A 12,669-nucleotide genomic window follows, 5' to 3' on the forward strand; every position below is an offset into this window, starting at 1 on the left:
CTAGTTGCCCATGTGGCTCTACCAGCCCCATCTAACTGATATAACATCAGATAGCAAGCCTTGGGATACCTATTTGTGGACATGTTTAATATTTTCAGCCAATACTTAATTGAATTGAACATGGTTGTTACATGTAATAGATACCATCCCAGCTCCCCATACAAGACTGCTGCTGGAGTGTTTGAATTCACATGGAGAACTTTTCTAAGAAATTTGCAATGCACATTTTCTATAACTTGGACACTTTCAAAACCCCAAACACATGATGCATAACATAAGACTGGAGAAACCATCCTATCAAATAGAAACAAGGACTCTTTAATGTTAAGCTTAGACTTTTTCAAGAATCCAAACAAAATAAACAGAGCTTTTTCTCCTTGTTGTGCCAGGGTACTTCTTGCCAAACTCCATGAGAGCTTAGGGGTGAAAAACATGCCAAGATACTTATAAGCGGATACTGCTTCCAGAGGAATACCATCATAATGCCACTTTTCCTTTTTTGTTACTATACCACCTCTTCGGAATACCATGACTTTCGTTTTCTCCAAATTAACGCTCATCCCATACTGATTGCAAAATCCTGCTAAACAATCTATCTGGTGCTGTAACCTTCTAACAGAATCTCCAACAGTAGCAATATCATCTGCAAACATTATCAAAGTGATGTTTTCAGCATACTCACTGACAAAAATACCCTTGCAATCATTAAACCTGTAATTATCTACTAGCTCATTCAAAAACAGGGTGAATAACAGTGGGCTTATCATACACCCTTGCTTGGTTCCCATTGTACACTCAAAGAACTCCGACAGTGAGGACTTGTTAACTAGAACACATGATTTTAGCTGACTATACAGAGATGAAATAACTGTGAAAAATTTACCTTTAACACCTTTTTGTAAAAGTACATATTTCAATAAATGGTGCTGGACCCAGTCGAATGCCTTCGAAAAGTCTATGAATAAACAATAGCAGGGTCCTTTTGTCTTGGAAAGGTATTTCTGAATAACTGATTGTAATACAAATATATTGTCTATGGTGCTATATCCATTTCTGTAGCCAGCTTGTTCCTCATACTGCTTTTCTTTTTCTTCACACCAGCCAACAAGTCTATTACTTAGTATTTTGGTAAAGGCCTTTCCAATTACTGATAACAAAGATATTCCCCTATAATTATTAGGATCTGTTTTTTCACCTTTTTTATGAATAGGAAAAATTATTGCCTCTGTCCATTGTGATGGGTAAACTCCAACAGATAATATCTTGTTAAATAACCTGTGGATATATGGTAAAAGGATATGAGATACACTTTTTAAATGTTCATTTAAAATTCCATCAGGTCCTGGCGCTTTGCCATTGGGGAGATCACTAATTACAGATCTAATTTCCTCCATAGTAATAGTCTTATCTAAAACTTGTACACCCTCAACATTGTCACAACAGGCTGTGTGATCTTCATTATCCCTGATAAACTTATGTACATGTTCACAGAAGTCTTACGACAAACATAGTTGCCTTTTACGGAAAGGTTAACAGTCTCATTACAGGAATCTACACTACATAATCGAGGATGGAATAGTATTTGCATGAACAAAATAATTTATCCCCTATCATTTAGATTGGCTTTAACATTTAAACGTGCAAAAAGTGTTTTACTTCTATATGGATACAAGGGGTTCGAACCAAAGTTCATTGTTTAAACCTTTCTGAAAGACTTGCTTGACGTAATTATCTCCCTTTATTACTTCCGGAACATTACATGTGGATTTTGTTTACAAACAGCAACGGACCAACTGAAGTTGTCGGCGACGCTTAGACAAAGTTGACAGTACAAATCATTCATAAAACCAAGTAGGTACATTTGCTTTACATCAAGAAACATCTGACAATCCAGATAACCGAAGAAATCAATTTAGAAGTTGTGTTGACAACGGCAACGGACGAGGCCGTCGGCTAACTTACTGGCCAACCGGCATTTCTGCAAACAATCTTATTCCAAAAAGATACTTTTTTTCTCTAAATTTATCATTCGGACTATTTTAAGAATTAAGCACCAGAAGATGACAAGGGCCCGATGACAATGACGTACGTGAAAAAATTGGCCGATGAACTGTAAATGAATGTACTTGCAAACTAAATATTTCCTTTTGAGTGTAATATTCAGTATTGTAATTTCATATAAGCAGGTTGATAAATAGACAGATTCTAGTACTTTTGAGGGCTAGGTCCCTTCTTTGATTCGTGGGTTCGAATATGTACTTTACTAAGAAAGTGTTATCCCAAATATAACAATTGTTACATTTTACCACTTTCTAAATTGCATTGTCAGTTCATCATATTTTTTTATCTAGAATTTCCTAGGCTTTTAGTGATATTTTTCCATAATTCCAGAATTTAATTACCCATAATTAAGGGTGCATGTAACAGACGAGTGCGTATTATTCGCAAATAAAATGTCTTGCTGGGGTAAGGGAGGTTACTCTTGGTTAAAACTGGGTTGAACTAAAGTCAAACTACATAATAATATAAGTCACAGACCTGTTTTGAAAATTGATAAATGGGGAGTACCTATTAAAACCATATGCAGAAAGTTAAATTTGTCATTGGTGATCTAGCAGTAGTAAGGGGCGGGGTATCCTAGTGGTTAAAGCGTTTGCTCGTCACGCCGAAGACCCGGGTTCGATTTCCCACATAGCTACAATGTGTGAAGCCCATTTCTGGTGTAATATTGCTGGTATATTGCTAAAAACTGCGTAAAACCATACCAACTAACTAACTCACTCTTAGCGATTGTGAACAAATTTAGTTCAAACATCAATAAAACAGTTACTAGGCAGTTATGTTACCTGTCTACATTGCTGCCACTGTGTAAAGTTCTTGCTATGGTTTTCTGATAAAATTAAGTTGATTTTGATGCAGTCTCATTAAAGTCAGATTCTTGTGTTTGCAACCAGAACACAGAGATTTGAAAACAGCCTGTTACAGATAGGTCACATCTGAACGACTTTTCATCCAAACAATCAGAGTCGCTTTTGGGACTATGAAAATTGAAAGCAAGAGAAAGCTGCTTTCTGATCGGCTAATGTTGTCTTCCTGTTAGTCATTTCATTAGTCGCCCAAAGTTCACAAAATGTATTTCTGACGTGACCTGTGTGAGTGAGTGAGTTGGGTTTAACGTCGCTTTTAACAGTATTCCAGTTATATGGCGGCGTGTCAGCTTAATGTGGGAGGAAAGCCCGAAGTGATGCAGGTCTCAGACTTTTACCACTTTTGTGAAACCCACGAGCACGGGTATGGTGCTGACAAACCTAGAAACATAATCGGGGCTAACCGGGATTCGAACCCACAATCATAGGTTTCTGGCGTGCCCAAAGGAACGCAACTCTGCACAGCGACTGGGCCACCCGTGCCCCCGATGTGACCTGTAACGGGATGCCTTCAAATCTTTTATGTAGCATGAGCTAGCACTAAGATCTGATGTTATTGAGAATGTGTTCGATGAAACATGAAGACTGCATAGTGAAGCAAATGTTATACATTTGCAGAGTTGCTAAGATAAGGTAAGGTAATATAGTGATGAAATTATATCGTTGTCATGGAGAGAGACAATTACATTCTGTTGATTTTAGTATATTTACAGGCTGAAAATCCTGATGCTGAATATATAGGAGAGTAGTGCATCACTGTCGTGGTGGGGCGGTCGGGTAGCCCAGTGGTTAAAGCGTTCGCTCGTCACGCCAAAGACCCGGGTTCGATTCCCAACATGGGTACAATGTGTGAAGCCCATTTCTGGTGTCCCTCGCCGTGATATTGCTGGAATATTGCTAAAAGCGGCGTAAAACCAAACTCACTCACTCACTCCTGTAGTGGTTTCTGGTTTCGTGGTGAAGTGAATTGTATGGCATCAGACCAATGTTTCAGAAGCGTTATTACAAAAATTAATTCCAGACCTCCATCATATAACTGGAATATTGCTGAGTGCGACGTTTATCAACAAACAAACAAACAAACAAACACCACCCTTGGAAACTAACAAGGAATCTTATTCATTCTCAGTACTCCATGAGTTGCCTGCCCCTGAATTAAGACTCTCCATGAGTTGCCTGCCCCTGAATTAAGACTCTCCATGAGTTGCCTGCCCCTGAATTAAGACTCTCTCGTGTATGAAAGTATTTCAAGTGACTAATTGTGTGTGTCCTGTGGGACCTAACCTGATCCTGGACATTTTACACAAACAATGTCAACCCGCCAAAACATCTGGTAAACGAAAACGTAATGAAGTCGGTGGGATGGAAGGACTTAGCAGGGTATGTCGAGCAAACACTGGCCACTGGTCAGGGTCACTTGGGTCATGGGAGGGTGAGAAGTGTGGCCAGTTGACTGGAGCCTTGTGTCAACAGAAGATCCTGGCCAGTGGAGGCGTGTGTTACTGTAGTACCTAGACTTGCACAAGTCTATAAGGCAATAACTGTTACTGTAGTACCTATCTTGCACAAGTCTATAAGGCAATAACTGTTACTGTAGTACCTAGACTTGCACAAGTCTATAAGGCAATAACTGTTACTGTAGTACCTAGACTTGCACAAGTCTCTAAGGCAATAACTGTTACTGTAGTAAGGCAATAACTGTTACTGTAGTACAGTGTTATCCCAAATATAACAATTGTTACATTTTACCACTTTCTAAATTGCATTGTCAGTTCATCATATTTTTTTATCTAGAATTTCCTAGGCTTTTAGTGATATTTTTCCATAATTCCAGAATTTAATTACCCATAATTAAGGGTGCATGTAACAGACGAGTGCGTATTATTCGCAAATAAAATGTCTTCCTGGGGTAAGGGAGGTTACTCTTGGTTAAAACTGGGTTGAACTAAAGTCAAACTACATAATAATATAAGTCACAGACCTGTTTTGAAAATTGATAAATGGGGAGTACCCATTAAAACCATATGCAGAAAGTTAAATTTGTCATTGGTGATCTAGCAGTAATAAGGGGCGGGGTATCCTAGTGGTTAAAGCGTTTGCTCGTCACGCCGAAGACCCGGGTTCGATTTCCCACATAGCTACAATGTGTGAAGCCCATTTCTGGTGTAATATTGCTGGTATATTGCTAAAAGCTGCGTAAAACCATACCAACTAACTAACTCACTCTTAGCGATTGTGAACAAATTTAGTTCAAACATCGATAAAACAGTTACTAGGCAGTTATGTTACCTGTCTACATTGCTGCCACTGTGTAAAGTTCTTGCTATGGTTTTCTGATAAAATTAAGTTGATTTTGATGCAGTCTCATTAAAGTCAGATTCTTGTGTTTGCAACCAGAACACAGAGATTTGAAAACAGCCTGTTACAGATAGGTCACATCTGAACGACTTTTCATCCAAACAATCAGAGTCGCTTTTGGGACTATGAAAATTGAAAGCAAGAGAAAGCTGCTTTCTGATCGGCTAATGTTGTCTTCCTGTTAGTCATTTCATTAGTCGCCCAAAGTTCACAAAATGTATTTCTGACGTGACCTGTGTGAGTGAGTGAGTTGGGTTTAACGCCGCTTTTAACAGTATTCCAGTTATATCACGGCGTGTCAGCTTAATGTGGGAGGAAAGTCTGAAATGATGCAGGTCTCAGACGTTTACCACTTCGGTGAAACCCACGAGCACGGGTATGTTGCTGACAAACCTAGAAACATAATTGGGGCGACCGGGATTCGAACCCACAATCATAGGTTTCTGGCGTGCCCAAGGGACGCAACTCTGCACAGCGACTAGGCCACCCGTGCCCCTGACTTGACCTGTAATGGGATGTCCTCAAATCTTTTATGTAGCATTAGCTAGCACTAAGATCTGATGTTATTGAGAATGTGTTCAATGAAACATGAAGACTGCATAGTGAAGCAAATGTTATACATTTGCAGAGTTGCTAAGATAAGGTAAGGTAATATAGTGATGAAATTATATCGTTGTCATGGAGAGAGACAATTACATTCTGTTGATTTTAGTATATTTACAGGCTGAAAATCCTGATGCTGAATATATAGGAGAGTAGTGCGTCACTGTCGTGGTGGGGCAGTCGGGTAGCCCAGTGGTTAAAGCGTTCGCTCGTCACGCCAAAGACCCGGGTTCGATTCCCAACATGGGTACAATGTGTGAAGCCCATTTCTGGTGTCCCTCGCCGTGATATTGCTGGAATATTGCTAAAAGCGGCGTAAAACCAAACTCACTCACTCACTCCTGTAGTGGTTTCTGGTTTCGTGGTGAAGTGAATTGTATGGCATCAGACCAATGTTTCAGAAGCGTTATTACAAAAATTAATTCCAGACCTCCATCATATAACTGGAATATTGCTGAGTGCGACGTTTATCAACAAACAAACAAACAAACAAACACCACCCTTGGAAACTAACAAGGAATCTTATTCATTCTCAGTACTCCATGAGTTGCCTGCCCCTGAATTAAGACTCTCCATGAGTTGCCTGCCCCTGAATTAAGACTCTCCATGAGTTGCCTGCCCCTGAATTAAGACTCTCTCGTGTATGAAAGTATTGCAAGTGACTAATTGTGTGTGTCCTGTGGGACCTAACCTGATCCTGGACATTTTACACAAACAATGTCAACCCGCCAAAACATCTGGTAAACGAAAACGTAATGAAGTCGGTGGGATGGAAGGACTTAGCAGGGTATGTCGAGCAAACACTGGCCACTGGTCAGGGTCACTTGGGTCATGGGAGGGTGAGAAGTGTGGCCAGTTGACTGGAGCCTTGTGTCAACAGAAGATCCTGGCCAGTGGAGGCGTGTGTTACTGTAGTACCTAGACTTGCACAAGTCTATAAGGCAATAACTGTTACTGTAGTACCTATCTTGCACAAGTCTATAAGGCAATAACTGTTACTGTAGTACCTAGACTTGCACAAGTCTATAAGGCAATAACTGTTACTGTAGTACCTAGACTTGCACAAGTCTCTAAGGCAATAACTGTTACTGTAGTAAGGCAATAACTGTTACTGTAGTACCTAGACTTGCACAAGTCTCTAAGGCAATAACTGTTACTCTAGTACCTAGACTTGCACATGTCTCTAAGGCAATAACTGTTACTGTAGTACCTAGACTTGCACATGTCTCTAAGGCAATAACTGTTACTGTAGTACCTAGACTTGCACATGTCTCTAAGGCAATAACTGTTACTGTAGTACCTAGACTTGCACAAGTCTATAAGGCAATAACTGTTACTGTAGTACCTAGACTTGCACAAGTCTATAAGTAGACTTGCACAAGTCTCTAAGGCAATAACTGTTACTGTAGTACCTAGACTTGCACAGGTCTATAAGGCAATAACTGTTACTGTAGTACCTAGACTTGCACAAGTCTATAAGTCTATAAGGCAATAACTGTTACTGTAGTACCTAGACTTGCACAAGTCTCTAAGGCAATACTTGTACCTGGAAGCACGTTAGATGGAGATTAACATCTACCCGGGGGTAGTCTCTGAAATGAACATATCTTACAGAAAATAAACAGTTGTTAAATTATCTATATAATATAATAAAAAGGAGCCTAGAGACTCTTCATTTTCATACTGCAGTAATCTAGACTTGCCAAACATTATAGACTTGCATGGGCTGTATTGGATGTATTTGTATCAGGGCCTGTATGACAGACTAGACCCCAGACCCAGACTCCAACCCCAGACCCCACCCCAGGTTTTGCAGTTTGCCAGGGTAGATGCCTGATTGGTGACTGATTTAGACCCATGTTTGTTTGTTTCTTCGGTTCGCCCCAATTATGTTTCTAGGTTTGTCAGCACCATACCCGAGCTCGTGGGTTTCACCGAAGTGGTAAACGTCTGAGACCTGCATCACTTCGGGCTTTCCTCCCACATTAAGCTGACACGCTGCGATGTAACTGTAATACTGTTAAAAGCGGCGTTAAACCCAACTCACTCACTCCAACTTTTTCAGTTTGTAGACAGTAATTAGCAGTGTCTTAAGTGTAAAAAGTACTGCTAACAGCTTCAGTAGCAGAGCCATTAGTGATGTCATCTGATTGTGACGTCATGGTAACCAATGACATCACAATGGTCTGCAAAGCATTGTGATGCAATTTCATTGTAGCGATATCTACAATGTAGATGTCACATGATCTCACCCAAGCAATATCTCCTGTGGGAGCCAGTTTTGGATGAAAAATTTTCTGTAATCACCCGTACCTTTATTCATTATGATTATTTATCACCAACTCCTGCAACAGTTGGGGATGATTAAAAATATGCACTGAAAGTTGGAACTGAATATAAGTATTATCTCATCGTTTTAAGTCTCCCTTTGTGTGTAGAAATATGAGAGCCTGTCTGTACCATGTTATACGACCTTGTATACCTTTGGGGGAACAGATTGTTTGCTCAGCGGTGGTAATATTTATTTAAAGCAGGGCATAACCTGCCTGGAGTATATAAACAACTGACACGCGACCAGCTTGTCAGGATGGGGTTGAATGATAAGTAGAGGCGAGAACAGGTTTGGCGTGATGTAAATATTCTGCTGATGCAAACAAGCAAGTATGATACGTAGAGCTTAGGGTATTAAAAATCTGGTTCAAATGTTTGTCAATCTTAGAACAGAAATAAATAAATATGTTTTAGTCATTATTAAAAAACAAACGATTTTTCCTTCAAGGAGAGGACAAAATCTGTTCAGAAGAAATGATGCTTTATATCTGGCAATTCTGTTACTTAATCTTCTTGGGGTTGAGGGGTGGTAGGGTAGCCTTGTGGTCAAAGTGTTTGCTCGTCACGCCGAAGACCCGGGTTTGATTCGCCACATGGGTAATATGTGCGGAGCCCATTTCTGGTGTCCTCCACTGTGATATTTCTGCAATATTGCTAAAAGTGCGCAAAAAACACACTCACTCACTCTTGGGGTTCGGGGAATGGCAATGTGTTGGATTTAAAAACAAAAATCCAGAAAACTGAAAAATGGTGAGATTATGAAACATGTTTAAATTTATTTCATAGAAAATATATTTATTACCTAACGAAAACAATATGTCAAATTGATCTACCTAGAATGTGACAAAGTTTGTTTTATCCCAGCATGACTCTAACCATGACAAAATGGCCGACCATTAAACCCGTTTGACTAAAGTGTTTGTGGCTTGATGTCCGTAACTGGACATGGTTTGGTCATGTGACACACAAGACGCATCAGATCAAGTGCCAGGTATTAGATAAACAAATGCATTTGCCTGAATACACAAGTTCCTCTTTATACCAACATCCCTGGAGCATGGCATGCCTCATTATAACATGTTTCAACCAGTTTTCAACTTTTGGTTCAATCAAAACATTTTGCTTCACATGTGAATGTTCTGTAACACATGATCTAGAGGACCCATGAAGATCAGGGGTATAATAGGTCGTCATCAACCCATTCTTGCCCTGACCCCTTCCAGCCAGATACGACATAGCCCCACCCCCTCCCTGCCAGATACAACATAGCCCCACCCCCTCCCTGCCAGATACAACATAGCCCTCACCCTCCCTGCCAGATACAACATAGCCCCACCCCCCTCCCAGCCAGATACAACATAGCCCACCCCCTCCCTGCCAGATACAACATAGCCCCACCCCCTCCATGCCAGATACAACATAGCCCCACCCCCTCCCTGCCAGATACAACATAGCCCCACCCCCCTCCCAGCCAGATACAACATAGCCCCACCCCCTCCCAGCCAGATACAACATAGCCCACCCCCTCCCTGCCAGATACAACATAGCCCCACCCCTCCCTGCCAGATACAACATAACCCCACCCCCTCCCTGCCAGATACAACATAGCCCCACCCCCCTCCTAGCCAGATACAACATATCCCCACCCCCTCCCTGCCAGATACAACATAGCCCCACCCCTCTCAGCCAGATACAACATAGCCCCACCCCTCCCTGCCAGATACAACATAGCCCCACCCCTCTCAGCCAGATACAACATAGCCCCACCCCTCTCAGCCAGATACAACATATCCCCACCCCCTCCCTGCCAGATACAACATATCCCCACCCCCTCCCAGCCAGATACAACATATCCCCACCCCCTCCCTGCCAGATACAACATATCCCCACCCCTCTCAGCCAGATACAACATAGCCCCACCCCCTCCCTGCCAGATACAACATATCCCCACCCCTCTCAGCCAGATACAACATAGCCCCACCCCCTCCCTGCCAGATACAACATATCCCCACCCCTCTCAGCCAGATACAACATAGCCCACCCCTCCCTGCCAGATACAACATAGCCTACCCCCTCCCTGCCAGATACAACATAGCCCCACCCCCTCCCTGCCAGATACAACATAGCCCACCCCCTCCCTGCCAGATACAACATAGCCCACCCCCTCCCTGCCAGATACAACATATCCCCACCCCCTCCCAGCCAGATACAACATATCCCCACCCCCTCCCTGCCAGATACAACATAGCCCCACTCCCTCCCTGCCAGATACAACATAGCCCCACCCCCTCCCTGCCAGATACAACATAGCCCACCCCCTCCCTGCCAGATACAACATAGCCCCACCCCCCTCCCAGTCAGGTACAATGTAAGTCCCACCCCCTCCCTGCCAGATACAGATATTCTTTTAAGTAATTTTAAGTTATGTCATCATGTCCACTGCACACAGCATTCTGTGGGTGTAATGTGTCCAGTGAACACCCACACACTCACACACACACACTCACACTCACACACACACACACACAGAAAGGTTTAGGAGTTAGTGGCGCATGTATAACAGCAATCTCTCCCTCTCACGGCCAGCAAAGCTGATCATCATTCCAAACCACCCTGTGAAGCTCTGCAAATCTCACAGGGTCAGCTGTGACTGGAGTGGGGTGAAGCACACGGACAGCTTGTGACCTGACCTCTCCCCTCAACATTCCTGGCCCTGGTCAGTCCACAGTGGAGCAGGCAGGGGATATATTGGAGACTCAGTGGAGCAGGCAGGGGATATATTGGAGACTCAGTGGAGAAGGCAGGGGATATATTGGACACTCAGTGGAGAAGGCAGGGGATATATTGGACACTCAGTGGAGAAGGCAGGGGATATATTGGACACTCAGTGGAGAAGGCAGGGGATATATTGGACACTCAGTGGAGAGCAGGCAGGGGATATATTGGACACTCAGTGGAGAAGGCAGGGGATATATTGGACACTCAGTGGAGAGCAGGCAGGGGATATATTGGACACTCAGTGGAGAAGGCAGGGGATATATTGGACACTCAGTGGAGAGCAGGCAGGGGATATATTGGACACTCAGTGGAGAAGGCAGGGGATATATTGGACACTCAGTGGAAAAGGCAGGGGATATATTGGACACTCAGTGGAGAGCAGGCAGGGGATATATTGGACACTCAGTGGAGAAGGCAGGGGATATATTGGACACTCAGTGGAGCAGGCAGGGAATATATTGGACACTCAGTGGAGAGCAGGCAGGGGATATATTGGACACTCAGTGGAGAAGGCAGAGGATATATTGGACACTCAGTGGAGAAGGCAGAGGATATATTGGACACTCAGTGGAGAAGGCAGGGGATATATTGGACACTCAGTGGAGAAGGCAGGGGATATACTGGACACTCAGTGGAGAAGGCAGGGGATATATTGGACACTCAGTGGAGAAGGCAGGGGATATATTGGACACTCAGTGGAGCAGGCAGGGGATATATTGGACACTCCACATGGTAGGTGTCAGTGCTAGGCCTTGTCAAACAGCTCTGTCATATGACATCGTGATTTCACAAGTCACAGACTAAGTACCTGTAATTTGAATATGTATAAGAACAAGTACAATCTGTTTGTGTATGTATGTGAGGGGACTTGTGTGACAGGTGGCAGTAATTGTAAACGTGGTTTCCTGGTTTCTGAAGGTCAAAGGTCGGTGGTATACAGGACACTAACTTAGGAAAACTAATTTACCGTATTCGACGTAATAAGCGCCCCGTTCTAATAAGCGCCCACGGCGATATTTGCTAATATATTGGCTAGTGAACAATCCCAGTTAGCACCCCTTCCAATTGATCAATGTACACAAGACTCAATTATTCATGAATGATATGTGTGTTATTTGCACCCTTAATTATGAGAAATTAAAATCAAATTCTGGAAAAATATATCTGTCGTATGTAAACATTTCAGGCTGTCAGCATAAACCACGTAATTTAATCTTCCAACTCTGTTGTTTTTCACCAAAATAATATTCTAATAAGAGCCCCCTATTTCTAATTTTGAGAGCGCCCTGGACGCTTATTATGTCAAATACGTTAATAGTCTTTTCGACAGCAAACTGAACTTTAATCTTGCATTTAAAAAATGTTTTTATTGATTATTGTTAATAGACTTATAATGTATTATAATGTAAGGTGTTACAGACCATGTTTGTTGGTTGTTTAAAACACTGCACTCAGCAGTATTCATGTTGTATGTCTATGTCAATCAGAGGGGGTTTATTGTGATTTGAAACCTCTGATTGACCAATCAAAATCGTGTATTTTCCAAATTCATGGTAGAATTATGTATTTTCTGTCACAGAGGTTCATAACTTACAAAATAAATTCACTCGGGACACATAATCTCTAATTCCCCATATCTTGTAGGTTGTTCACTAATTACACCATTTACAGA

General features: G+C 42.2%; 1 protein-coding gene across 1 annotated transcript in view; it reads left to right on the plus strand.

The window, feature by feature from the left end:
* Nucleotides 1-1,787: 1,787 nt before the first annotated feature.
* Nucleotides 1,788-12,669, plus strand: part of LOC139448052 (basic immunoglobulin-like variable motif-containing protein) — a 36,028-nt gene continuing 25,146 nt past the window's right edge. Inside the window, exon 1 of the mRNA XM_071229556.1 lies at nucleotides 1,788-1,851. The gene's annotated coding sequence lies outside the window, so the exon portion shown is untranslated. The remainder of the gene's footprint in view (nucleotides 1,852-12,669) is intronic.

This window comes from Haliotis cracherodii, unplaced genomic scaffold (genome assembly GCF_022045235.1).
Source record: "Haliotis cracherodii isolate W230 unplaced genomic scaffold, xgHalCrac1.p SCAF_7, whole genome shotgun sequence".
Classification (NCBI taxonomy): Eukaryota; Metazoa; Mollusca; class Gastropoda; order Lepetellida; family Haliotidae; genus Haliotis; species Haliotis cracherodii.